The following is a 13,318-nucleotide window of genomic DNA, read 5'->3' on the forward strand; positions in this document are numbered from 1 at the left end:
AAAGTGGTTCACAGAGGATCTCTCAGGGCCTCTGATGTCTCTCTCCAGCTCTTTTGGGTAGGTGAAAAGCACTTTGGGGAGGGGGGGACATCTGAGACGCTGAAACCAGATCCAGTGACAGAACTTCCGTTGACCCATCCAGCTGAGAGGGAACATGAAGAGGCAGGCTTCTCTCTAGTGGCACTGGCTCTGCCCTCAGTGACTTTGGCACCTTCCCCTTTGGCCCTGTCATCAGGCCAGCCAGAGCTGCATGATTACAACTCTGCAGAGGATGGTGTGCTCCGAAGTGCCCCATCCTCACCTCAAAGTTTTGAGCTTCCATTTCTGCCATCTTAAGTGTGTGTGTGTATATCTTCCATACATTTTCTTTCTTTCTTTTTTTTTAGAGGGAGAGGGAGAGAGAGAGAGAGAGAGAGAGAGAGAGAGAGAGAGAGACAGAGAGACAGAGAGAATTTTTTTATATATATTTATTTCTCAGTTCTCGGCAGACACAACATCTTTGTTTGTATGTGGTGCTGAGGATCGAACCCGGGCCGCATGCATGGCAGGCGAGCGCGCTACCGCTTGAGCCACATCCCCAGCCCCCTTCCATACATTTTCAACTCCTATTATAATGTTAGTTGAGGTTTTCTTCCAAAAGGAAGTGACTTAAATAAACCCTAAGAAAGAAAAAGTAAAATCTCCAAGTTTCAAAAGTAATAGAAAAAATAATAGGTAAGTTTAGATCAAGATTGCTAGGTAAGTATGCCCAAGCCATGCATTGCACAACTTAAAGTGCAACTATCCAGAGGACTGACAATAGCTATAATGTGATGTGAATGATGCCACCAACAGCTATGCCAACTGTCCAGCATGACATAAATTCATGTATGAATGACAGCATATGTGCCATTCTTGGCACTTCATCAGCAATCTCCTCAAATTAACCATTGGCAGTAGAGGGCCTCATCATTTCTCACCTATATTACTGCAAAAGCTTACTTTTTTTTTTTTTTTTTTTTTTTTTGGTGTGTGTGTGTGTGTGTGTGTGGCACTGAGGATTGAACACAGGGACTTGTGCATATGAGGCAAGCACTCTACCAACTGAGCTGTATCCCCAGCCCTTAAGATAGGGTCTTGCTAAGTTGCTGAGCCTGGCCTCAAACTTGGAATCCTCCTGCTTCAGCCTCCTAAATCGCTGGGAGTATCCCCACCATGCCCAGCTGCAGAAGCTTTCTTGCCTCCATCTTCCCTTTCCCTCAGCCCATCATCCAGAGCAGATTTTCAAAAGATCAAATATTTTCTCTTGTCTAAAATTTTAGAGGGACCAGGTCAGACAGGACCAAGTCCAAGCAAGAAGAGTGAGCTCTTCTGACCTGAGTCTGTCCAGATGCTGCAGTACAGTTACGTTCTTCTCCTCATGCATACTCTGCACTTTGGCTCCAACAGTCCCACATCCCCCAGACCCCTAAATTGCTGGGCTATTTCATGTGGCTTTGAGACTTGGCCAGTGTTGTTTCCATGTTTGTCCCTTATGCCCCACTTTTCTGCTGGTGTCATGTTTAGTTTACTCTGAAAAACATTCTCAAGAGAGCCTTGCTGGCCCCTGCTCCACTTGTTATCGGGTGACACCAATCCTGCCCTGGGTAAAAGGCTAGGCTATAATGCTCACTGCCCCAGATATGTGGAATCAAATTGGTAGGAAAATGGTTTTATTCAAAGACAGCTTTGAAGGAAGTTAGAAAAAACTTAGAGTTTCAGAAGTTCCATTTTCACTTAACCTAGTTGGTTTTTGTTTTCTTTTTCTGAACACTTTACCCTTTGAACTACATCTTCTTGAGGTTTGGGTTTTGCAGGATTGTTGGCAACTGTCTGAAATTCTGCTTTAAAGAGTAAATGTAAGGGACTGGGTTGTGGTTCAGTGGTGGAGCACTTGCCTGGCATGCATGAGGCTCTGGGTTCAATCCTTAGCACCACTTAAAAATAAATAAAGGCATTGTGTTCATCTACAAATAAAAATATTTTTTTTAAAGAGTAAGTGTTAGAACTCCTTTGGTGGTTACAATGGAGCCAGCTCACACCAGCTGCTTTGCCTGTCTTCCCAGCTCTGCATTCAGGGACAGCATATTGGAAGCTTAAAGTCAGCCATCATGCCAGGTGTCACAGTACACACCTGTAATCCTAGCTTCTTGGGAGGCTGAGTCAGGAGAATCACAAGTAAGCCAGCCTCAGCAACTTAGCAAGGCCCTAAGCATCTCAGCAAGACCCTGTCTCTAAATAAAATATTTTTTAAAAGGCTGGGGATGTGGCTCAGTGCTTAAGCGCCCCTGGGTTCAATCCCCAGTACAAAAAAATGAATGGGCCATCATGAGAGTATTTACACCACAGATATTGGCAAATGCTATAAATTAGGGTTTGATTTTGCTTATCTGGAGACCCAGTTGTTAAATTTTCTCCAAAATAAAACCACATTTTAAACTAAATTAAAAATTGTTCCATTTTCAAAATCTCTGAAGATAAAAAAAGCTTTCAGAGATGAGGCAAGCTAGGGTACTTGACTAGCATGTGCAAAGCCATGGGTTCAATCCCCAGAACTACAGAGAGAAAGAGAGAGAGAGAAGAGACAAGAAATGTACAGACAGGTCTGGGGAGGGGGGTACGCTTCCTTGACTTCTGTCAGCATATCAGGAGACCAGCCCCTCAGCTTCCCTCTCAGCATGAGGAAGTTGCTCTCAATTTCAGGGGGTTTCACACTCAGTGTCTGCCTGGACACCTGTGATTATTCCGCATTCTCAGCACCTGGAAGCTGGTCTTTCCATCACCCATCACAGTGGAATCGACTAGTGAACCATTCATTCATTCCTTCTGCAGGGTATTTGCTCCATGAGGACAGGGCTGTGTTTCCCTTGTTTACTGCTGAAGCCTCAGCAGCTAGCACAGGTCTTTGCATACAGTTAAGAGCTCCCAAAACATCAAGTGAATGTGTTCTAATTAATCAGTGTTACCCAAATAAACATCAAATAGACCCAACTCCAAAGACGTTAGCAAGAGGGTTGGGGATATAGCTCAGGGGTAGAATACTTGCCTAGCATACACAGGGCCCTCCCTGGGTTCAATCCCCAGCAACACAACAAAACAAAAATATTAGCAAGAAATACACATTTTACATGGGTGCAGTGGAGTACGCCTGTGATACTCCCAAGCCAGCTACTCCAGAGCAGAGGCAGGATGTAAGATGGGGATTTAAGATAGAGGGGTATAGGGCTGGGGCTATAGCTCAGGGTTAAAGTGCTTGCCTAGCACATGTGAGGTCCTGGGTTTGATCCCCAGCGATACATATAAATAAACAAATAGAATTAAGATGTTGTGAAAAAATCTTTTTAAATTTTTTTTATTCTAATTTGTTATTATATGACTGCAGAATACATTACAATTCATATTACACATATACAGCATAATTTTTCATATCTCTGGTTGTATATTAAGTATATTCACACCAATTCCTGTCTTCTACATGTTCTTTGGATAATGATGTCCATCTCATTCCAAAAAAATGATAGCTGCACCCAGGAAACATCCAGGAGCCATTGAGATGCATAAAGCACTGTCATCATTTTTTTTTTCTTGGTACTGGGGATTGAACTCGGGGGCACTCGACCCCCGAGCCACCTTCCAGTCCTATTTTGTGTTTTATTTAGAGACAGGGTCTCACTGAGTTGCTTAGTGCCTCACTTTTGCTGAGGCAGGCTTTTGAGTTCGTGATCCTCCTGCCTCAGCCTCCCAAGGTGCTGGAGTTACAGGCATGTGCCCAGCTCACAGTTGTAAATCTTGAGCAACATGCCCTTGGCCCATTGTAAATGAGGGAAGTGTGCAAGCAAAGGGGAAACTAGAGCAAAACTGTATAGCTCCACTCTGCCTCCACACCTTGTCTAGCCCCAGCACCTGCCCTATATAAATATTAACACTTCACAACAATGGGTTACTGTCTCTCCCTCTGGTGACACCTCCCTTGAATGTGAATTTCTTGTTTTGCCCTAAGGGTGTCTCTCTTTTGAGATTGCCCCCAAGTTTTTTTGTTGTTGTTTGGTTGGTTTTTTTGGTACTGGGTATTGAACCCAGGGTATTGTGTGCTCTACCTCTGAGCCACATCCCCAGCCCTTTTTTATTTTATTTTGAGACAGGATCTAAATTGCTGAGACTGGCCTTGAATTTGGGATTCTCCCCCTTCAACCTCCCCAGGCACAACCTCCCCTGGGTCCCCCAGCCCTAGAGTTCAAAGTGTCCTACCAAGCAGTGACGGTGATACAGGCCTGTCATCCCAGAGATGCAATAGGCTAAGGAACCTCTCTCTATTTGAGCTTCCCACTTTTTGTTTTCACCCAATTTTGTGCATTTCTTCAAGGGTATTGCCTCTTCCAGATCCAATAGCCATCCTTTTGTTATCCTAGAAACTGAGGCGATGCCAAGACCCTCCCCTTCAAACCCTGATTTTTGCAACCAAGTCAGAAAGATTTCAGACACGTCAACAGGCATGAACTTATTGAAAGGATAGGCAAAAGGGACAGGGACACTCTCAAAGAAGACAGTGGGTCCTCTCAGAGAGGAGAGGGATGGCGTACCCCCCAGGTCCACCTCTTGACTTTTGACTGACAGAAGGGTGACATCAGATTTTGTAAGGGTCCAGCGAAGCGTCAGAGGAAAAGACCACCAAGAGGCTGACTTTATGCAATAAGCAGGAGGGGGTTTATTGAGATTCCAGCATGCTGGGGCTCCGTGCCCACTCGAGAAGGGAGCGCAGCCCAGAGCCCAGAGCAGGGGTTGAGCAATGCTTAAGTACACTTTTTGGGGGAGGGCAGGGGCTTTGCATACATCAGAACAAATCATCATGAGGTGCGGGAAAATTGAACAACAACTCTGAGAAAATGATTAGCACATTCATTGGCGGGAACAGATTGGGCGGGGGTGATTGGTCACTCCTAAGCGGGGTACACATTCAAACTGATTGGTTTTGGGCCCTGTATGCCTACGTGACAAGCTACACAGGGTCCTAGGTTATTAGATAACCAGAGAGTCAGGAGGAATATTTACTGGGCAATTTGGGTATTGTCCTAACAGCTACAGGAATTTCAGGTTTTGGGGGTAGCAGAGGAACTTAACAATACCTGGTTCTTTACTTTTTAACTCAGGCCTTGTAGCTTAGAAACTTTACAATGCTCGGTCTTTTACACTTTAACTCAGGCTTTGCGGCTTAGAAGCAGCTTAGAAATTTTACCCTTACAATTTCAAGTCCCAACAGTCATGACAACTCTAGGTCACATTGGCCCATGCTGACAGGTTCTAGTTAGATTCTTTTTTTTTTTTGGCACTGGGGATTGAACCCAGGGGTGCTTCACTGAGCCACATCCCCAACCCTTTTTTATATTTTATTTAGAGACAGGGTCTCACTGAGCTGCTAAGTGCCTCGCTAATCTGCTAAGTGCCTCGCTAATCTGCCAAGCCTGGCTTTAAACCCTGGGTCCTCCTGCCTCAGCCCCCTGAGCCTCTGGAATTATCTAATTGGATTCTTAACCATATATTCTTACATATTTTATGGTTAGGAGGAACTATCCTTATCTCTCAGAGTTTCAGGTTCTGGTCACAAAAGTCTCCTAGGTTCCTCCCATTGACTTTATCTTGGGTCTGTATTTCTCCTGCAAGTAGTTTACTGAAGAATGTGACCTATCCTGTCCACTGAGGCCAGCAGGGCTGTAGGAAAATTGATTCTTGGAAAAGAAAGTATGTGAGGGTCAGCACAGTGGGCTCATTTTATAGAATTATTCTCTTAACCTCATGTTCCCACCATTCACATCTATCTGTCCCCTAACACTTTGAAATCCAACAGGACACTTCTGTGTGAAATAGGGGGTGGAGAAAAGAGAAGGAGACTCAGCCCTCTGCACTTTTTTGTCCCCCCCCACCCCAAGGCACTGACTGTAGTATCTTAACTAGGTGTGTGCCCAGCCCTAGGAGAGTGGGGGGAGGAGAACACTGCCTCCTGCTTGGGTGGGTCAGGGGTCTGTATGTACCTAGCAATCTGCTCTGAAGATGCTTCCAATGAGGGGTCCCTGCCTCACTATCCTCACAGTTTTGTGAAAGCAAGAACAGCCCTAGTGGGGTCTTTCAGGTTCATTTGGTTTTGGTACCAGAAATTTAACCCAGGTATAATTTTTTTTTTTTTTAGAATTTTAATATTTATTTTTTAGTATTTGGCGGACACAACATCTTTGTTTATATGTGGTGCTGAGGATCGAACCCCGGCCGCATGCATGCCAGGCAAGCGCGCCACCGCTTGAGCCACATCCCCAGCCCAACCCAGGTGTACTTTACCACTGAGCTACATCTCAGCCTTTTTTATTTTTATTTTGAGACACGGTCTTACTAAATCTCTGAGAGCCTCACTAAGCTGCTGAGTCTGACCTCAAACTCGAAATCATCCTGCCTCAGCCTCCTGAGCTGCTGGGATTACAGGTAGGCACCACCATACCTGGCACCCTTAGAGTTTTAAACAATGTTTAAAAGAATTTTCTCTGTATCACTCTATGACCCAAGGTAAAAAATGCAAGTGATACAAAAAGGTAGAAAATCAATGAAGTCCCAGGAGTGTTGTTTAACCCTTCAAACATTTGAACTAACAAATGTGAGGCTGTAGGAACATCTGCATCTTTGACCCAATCCACAGATGATACTTATGTAAATTAAACTTTGAGAACTGCTGCAGGAGGCAGCCAAGAGTCCCAGAGATGCTAAAAGGGGATGTTTGAAAACCAAAAGAGTAGTGTGAATCCTTCCTTTTCCAGGGAAAATCAGGACTTTTCCTTTCTCAGGAATGATTAGGGTAATTATTTCTTGGAGCTAGTAGAAGTTGGAAGGAAATGGACTAGGCTGGAGATGGGCGTTATTAATATCCACTGCTCTGCCCAGAGAACGACACTGGGATCAAAGAAACTTGACCTCGGGGAGCCTGGGCAGGCATCTCCCCTGTTCAGCCATAGGGTGCTGTCAGTGAATGACAAGGCAACTTGAAAAGAGAAAGAATTCCAAAGGCAGCTAGAAAAGGAGGGAAAACCCCAGGGAGCTGGGAAGCAGGTTTACCCAGGGAAGGACAGAGACTCCCAGTGGAGAGCACCCCGTCTGCATTTGGCTGCAATTCTATAAACACATTCCTTGCTAAGATCAGATACAAGCATGTGGAAGAGTAGCCAATGGAATAAAAAAAAAAAAAAAAAGTATTTATAATCATGAGTGTCAGTGGTGTTGAAATTTTTCTGGAATTCTTTCTGAAGCTGCCTAATGCACAGAGAAGGAAAATAACAGTGTTTAGTAGACCTAAATGACAGGATTAGCGCAAGTAGCTATCAAGATGATGAGCCAGAGCTTGTAAATGGGTTTTGTTTGGATCTTCCAAAATTGATGTTTGTGTGGTGTGTGTGGTTAATTTCATGACTTTTAACCTTTGGCTCCTCCTGATTTAAAAAAACCTACTTAAAAAATGGTAGGAAGTGACCCACACCCTTGAAGGATCTGTTTTTATGTTAAAGAATTGGCTTGGTAATTTTAATCAAGACAAGGAAATTAGTTTATTCCACCAACTTTTTTTTTTTTTTTTTTTTTGGACTAAGGACTGAACTCAGGGGCACTTGACCACTAAGCCACAGCCCCAACCCTGTTTTGTATTTTATTAGAGACAGGGTCTCACTGAGTTGCTTAGCGCCTTGCGAAATTGCTGAAACTGGCTTTGAACTCGCGATCCCTCAGCCTTTCGCCTCCCAGGCCATTGGGATCACAGGTATCCGTCACCTCGCCCCCCCCCCCCCCCACTGAGCATTCTGGTCAAGGCCACAAGCTAGGATATGGATGTGAACAAATATGTCCCCTCCTCCACAAGGAATTGGTGGCCTGATGGAAGAAATGGGAAAGCAAATGAGCACAATGTCCTGGAAAGAGTTGAGATTGCAGTGCCCACTGAGCACCAGAGCCTGGAGAGGACGGCTTTTCAAAGCAGGGAGGGTGGCCTGGGGGGTGGCTCACTGGAGAGCGCTTGTCTAGCCCAAAAGAGGCCACAGATTTGATCTCCAGCACAATTTAAAAAAAATAAAAAGGAAGCCGGTGGGTGGTACACGCCTGTAATCCCAGCGGCTCAGGAGACTGAGGAGGATATGAGGCAGAAGGATCTCAAGGTCAAAGCCAGCCTCAGCAATGGCAAGGCTCTAAGCAACTCAGTGAGGCCCTGTCTCTAAATAAAATACAAAATAGGGCTGGGGGTGTGGCTCAGTGGTCGAGTGCCCCTGAATTCAATCCCTGGCACCAAAACAACAAAATAAATAATACGAAAGAAAACTCTAAAAGGCATTAACACTGTACAGATTGTTTGATGTCTTGGGTTTGTTTTTGTTTTGTTTCTATGTTATAAATATACTCTGGAGATCATTTCACCCAGTGTAACAATGGTCCACTTCATTCTTTGAATATAGCCCCTGCTTCGAGGCCCCAAATTAGCAAGTGAATTTTGACACCTTATCACCTCTTCCCTGTTTTCTACTCCCACCCCAGTCTGGTCACACCTGGAATGCAGCCTTTGAGTCGCCTCCTTAATCCCCACCCCCACATCACCCCTGATGGGCAGAATCACAACCTCTGGGACAAGAGTCCCTGTGTTTCTTCTTTGATTGCAAAGCAATAAAGCTTCATTTTCCTTTTCCTCAAGTTATAAGATTGGCATCGGGGACAAGAATCCAGCTATTGGTAACACTAGTAGCTGGACATTTTTTTTTTAATTTATTTATTTTTAGTTTTCAGCGGACACAACATCTTTGTATGTGGTGCTGAGGGTCGAACCCGGGCCTCACGCATGCCATGCAAGCACGCTACCGCTTGAGCCACATCCCCAGCCCAAGCTGGACATTTTAAATAGATCTTCTGGCTACACGGAGAAGAGGGCAGCATTGTTACGGGTAGCACCAGCATTCCTTGGGGGAAAGAGGCTAGGCTCCAGAAACATTCAGGGTCAAATTGTGAGTTCGGGAATAAAGAATTGCTGTTTGAATCTACAAGCTGTGTGGAGACTCGTGATTTGTGCCCAGACAGAGACTGCGGCATCTGGTGGCTCGTACGCGGAACGTTTAAAAATTGGAAGTAAGTGAAATTACTCGTCCCTGAAGGAGAGCGAAAGAATGGGTGAGCATTTCAAAAAACAGTGTGTTCTTGTTTTGATTTATTTTGTTTTTATTTCAAGTTGCCTGTTCCTAGAACTTTCTCAGGCAAACTGGGGAAAATGGTTGGCTCAAAGTTTGAAGTTGTTCGCCTCCGAGGAAGAGAAATTGTTAGAGAAAGGAGGCAACCCAGTAAGACCAAGAACAATTAGGGCATATGTTGATACAATACAAAAATGTAGCCCATGGCTTTTTAAAGACGAGTTATTAAGTATATCAATGGGGCCATCATGGTATCCTGTAGAAAGATTTTTCTTCAACAAGAAAGAGATGGCTAATTCTGTTTACTACGCTTGTCTAAGATCTTGGTTTTTACAGACATCTGATTAATTTACAAAGCTAAAGTGTTAAAATATCAACCACTAAATATGAAATCAAGTACTCTTTACTTATTAAGTTCCATAAGGTAATATATTTAATCATTATGTGTATTTTCATAAATTGGTGAATGGAAAAAAGTTTAATATTGCTTTGGTCTGTGTCTTTGCTAAAACAAGGTTACTAAGTGTTAAGATTCTATCAGGTGTAATTTATATACAAAGAGTATAAGAAGTTTCAGTTGGGTTTCAATTACAGTATTATAGTATCATAAAAAAACATGAAAGTATTTCATCTTCTTAAAGTGGAGTAATTTGTTTAAATCAGAAATTTTATAAGGGTTATTTCAGAATGTGAATTTATAAAAAGGGTTAACGGTTAAAAAAGAGATATAAAAAGATTCAAGATATGAAAATATATTTTAATATAAAGGTTAAAAAAAAAAAGAAATGTTTCTAGATGAGATAATCTCTGTGTGGTAAAGTAAAAAGTTGTAAAATGCCATTTTAAAAGATTTTGAGGAAACTAAACTTACTTTAAAAGCTTGAGAAAGGGAAAAAAAAGTATTTGTACATGGCAGATTGAGACAAAGCTTCTTAATGGAGTAAAAAAGGCCTTTGGTTGAAGGGCAGCCATGTAAACTAACATTAAGCGATTTAAACAGAATCTAAGCCTCGTTTAAAAGAGTGAAGCTATAGGTGGTGAAAAAGTACATTTAAAAGTACAGTATAGATGATAATTAAAAGGCTTTAAAAGGTTAATTTGAAGGTGGTTAAGATGCCTTCATGACCGAGGAAAGATTGCGTCATTCGAAGCCTAGTTAATCTTATAAATTGGAAAGGGGTATATATCCTCCAAAGATAAACTTAAAATAACCCTTTTTACTCTAAACTTTTTAAATTTGGATTCATCAGGACTTAGTGCTGCAGAAAGACATATGTATCCAAAAAATGTACATAAGACTAAAGTACTTTGGAAAGATATTCTAACAGGACAATGGAAAGATCCTGACCCAGTGATTTTCTGGAGTCGGGGTTCTTTTTGTTTTTCCACAGGAAGAAAAGCAGCCGATTTGGATTCCAGAAAGACTAACTAAAACGATTTCTACAGATCAAAAAGAAGATGATTTGACTCAAATCCATAATAGCTGATATCCAGAACTCCAGCTTGGCCATTCTTACATCTGAGACTGTGATTAACCAGGATGTTTTTTTCAATATCTATTTTATTATTGCATTTTTCCACATCATAAGGTTCTATTTTTATTTTTTGAGCTCATACAAACCTAGGTTAATGTTTTTTTGTTTTTTTTTTTTTTGATCAGTTTTATTTTTTGACTATAGAATTTTTAAACATTGCAATGGAGATTTCACCTAGGTAAAGCTACAAGGCCTTTATTATTATCTTATGTGTTGTACGTTTGTTTGCACATTTGTGTTTTGTGTTACATGTCTGTGTGTGCGTATGTTCATATTTCATATATGAGGAGCGCTCATGAGAAAATGGATCCAAATTATTATTTTTTTTATTCACGTGATTTAAATGGCTTAATTTAAATTAGGTAAACAGCTGTTAAAGATTGTTTTTAAAGGTGCTTAACATATCTGCTTGTTTACTAATTTAAATCAGGTAAACAGCTGTTAAGGATTGTTTTTTAAGTAGGTTAACAGATCTGTTTGTTTACTTTCACCTTTCCTTTTCATTATATTTAATAATTCTTTTCAGGTTAATGTCTTTTTAGCATCATTGCCAGAATTCCTATCTTCATCCCAATGAATATAACTCAACAAGTATGCTCAATCAAGGAGTCAACTTACTTTGGGAGGAAACGGACTTTGGGAGGAGATGGACAGATTGATAGATTCCTCCACTTTGAACCGCTTGCAGAACTTGCCTGGACTATGTAACTACGTTTAGTGCAGCTATTGTGGTAATGCTGGCATATATTTGCTGATGGTGTCACCAGTGATCTTTGCTGATGGTGTCACCAATGATGCAATTTTTCCAAAGGAACTGTCAATTGGCTTGGTGTCGTGGCATTTCTGTATCCTCCTCCCTTCTGCTAGTGATGGTCTAAATTTGGGGGCCAATGGCTATATGCTGGACCGGCAGTCAGTGACGGGTATGATCCAATTGCAATGGTATCAACCTAAGACAGGAGGCTGACGCCTAAAGGTCAGTTACCTAAAGGTCAGTTTTCCGATGACGGGTAAGAACCATATGTTGAATTGGACAACCTACCAGGCGCGGTCCTTAAGCCACATTAACCTCACTCCCCCACTGGCACCAAGGCCAAATTTGGGGGCCAACAGAGGTGAGGCAAAGAACCTCACCCCCCCACTGGTGCATAGACCTATCCACAAGTATGGCTGTATGCTGGACCGGTAGTCAGTGACGGGTATGATCCAGTTGCAGTGGTATCAACCTAAGACAGGAGGCTGACGCCTAAAGGTCAGTTTTCCAATGACGGGTAAGAGCCATATGTTGAACTGGACAACCTACCAGGCACGGTCCTTAAGCCACATTACTTGTTGTTTAATTAATCAGAAGGGGGGAGATGCTGGGAGCCATCAGCCAAGTAGGTATGACAAATTCCTTGCCAGCTTACTCCCATGCTGTCTAGTGGAAGGACTTCTGAAAGGTGACCTTGCTCAAGGACCAGGGCAGGATCCGTGTTTAGGGTGTTCCCCCTTTAGAATAGGGCAGTTTAGCATAATAGGAGAGTAGGGTGTTTCCCCTTTAGAATAGGGCGGTTTAGTAATAGGAGATTAGGGTGTTCCTCTTTTGGAATAGGGCGTATCCTGCTGCTGAGTTCCTCTTGAGTGCTTAGGGTCAGACAGTATATTTTGGGAGACAGAAGCCCATGCGGAGTGGATTTGGGAGAGAGTGGATTAGGGCAGAGTGTGGATTTGGGCAGAGAACGTGGATTTCCCCAGAACGTGTTTGTAGACGGCCGGTGTGAGTTCGGGAATAAAGAATTGCTGTTTGAATCTACAAGCTGTGTGGAGACTCGTGATTTGTGCCCAGACAGAGACTGCGGCATCAAATCAGTAGGAAAGTTGGTCTTATTCAAAGCCAGGTTTGAAGGAAGAAAGAAAAAAAACTTATAATGTAAGGGTAAAATTTCTAAGCTGATTCTAAGCCGCAGAGCCTGAGTTAAAGTGTAAAAGACCGGACATTGTAAAGTTTCTAAACTGCAGGACTTGGGTTAAAAAGTAAAAGACCAAGTATTGTTAAGTTCCCCTGCTACCCCCAAAACCTGTAATCCCTGTAGCTGTTAGGCCAATACCCGAACTGCCCAGTAAATATTCTCACTGACTTCTCTGGTTGTCTAATAAATTGGGATTCTGTGTAGAATGGCACGTAGGCATCCAAGCCCCAAAACCAATCAGTTTAAATGTGTACCCCGCTTAGAAGTGGCCAATCATCCCTGCCCAATCTGTTCCCGCCAATGAATGTACTAATCAGGTCTCAGAGTTGTTGTTCAATTTTCCTGCACCTCATGATGATTTGTACTGATGTATGCAAAGCCCCCACCCCCTCCAAAAAGTGTACTTAAGCACTGCTTGACCTCTGCTCTGGGCTCTGGGCTGCTCTATCTTCCTGAGTGAGCCTGGAGCCTCAGCATGCTGAATCAATAAAACCCCTTCTGCCAATTGCATGAAGCCGGTCTCTTGTGGTCTCTCCCTCCGAGGCTTACAATAACTTCAAAAATTCAATCTTCAAAATCCCTGAGGTGAACTGAACTTTTAAACAGATCGTGAGACAAAAGG

Source organism: Callospermophilus lateralis, chromosome 2 (assembly GCF_048772815.1).
Source record: "Callospermophilus lateralis isolate mCalLat2 chromosome 2, mCalLat2.hap1, whole genome shotgun sequence".
NCBI lineage: Eukaryota > Metazoa > Chordata > Mammalia > Rodentia > Sciuridae > Callospermophilus > Callospermophilus lateralis.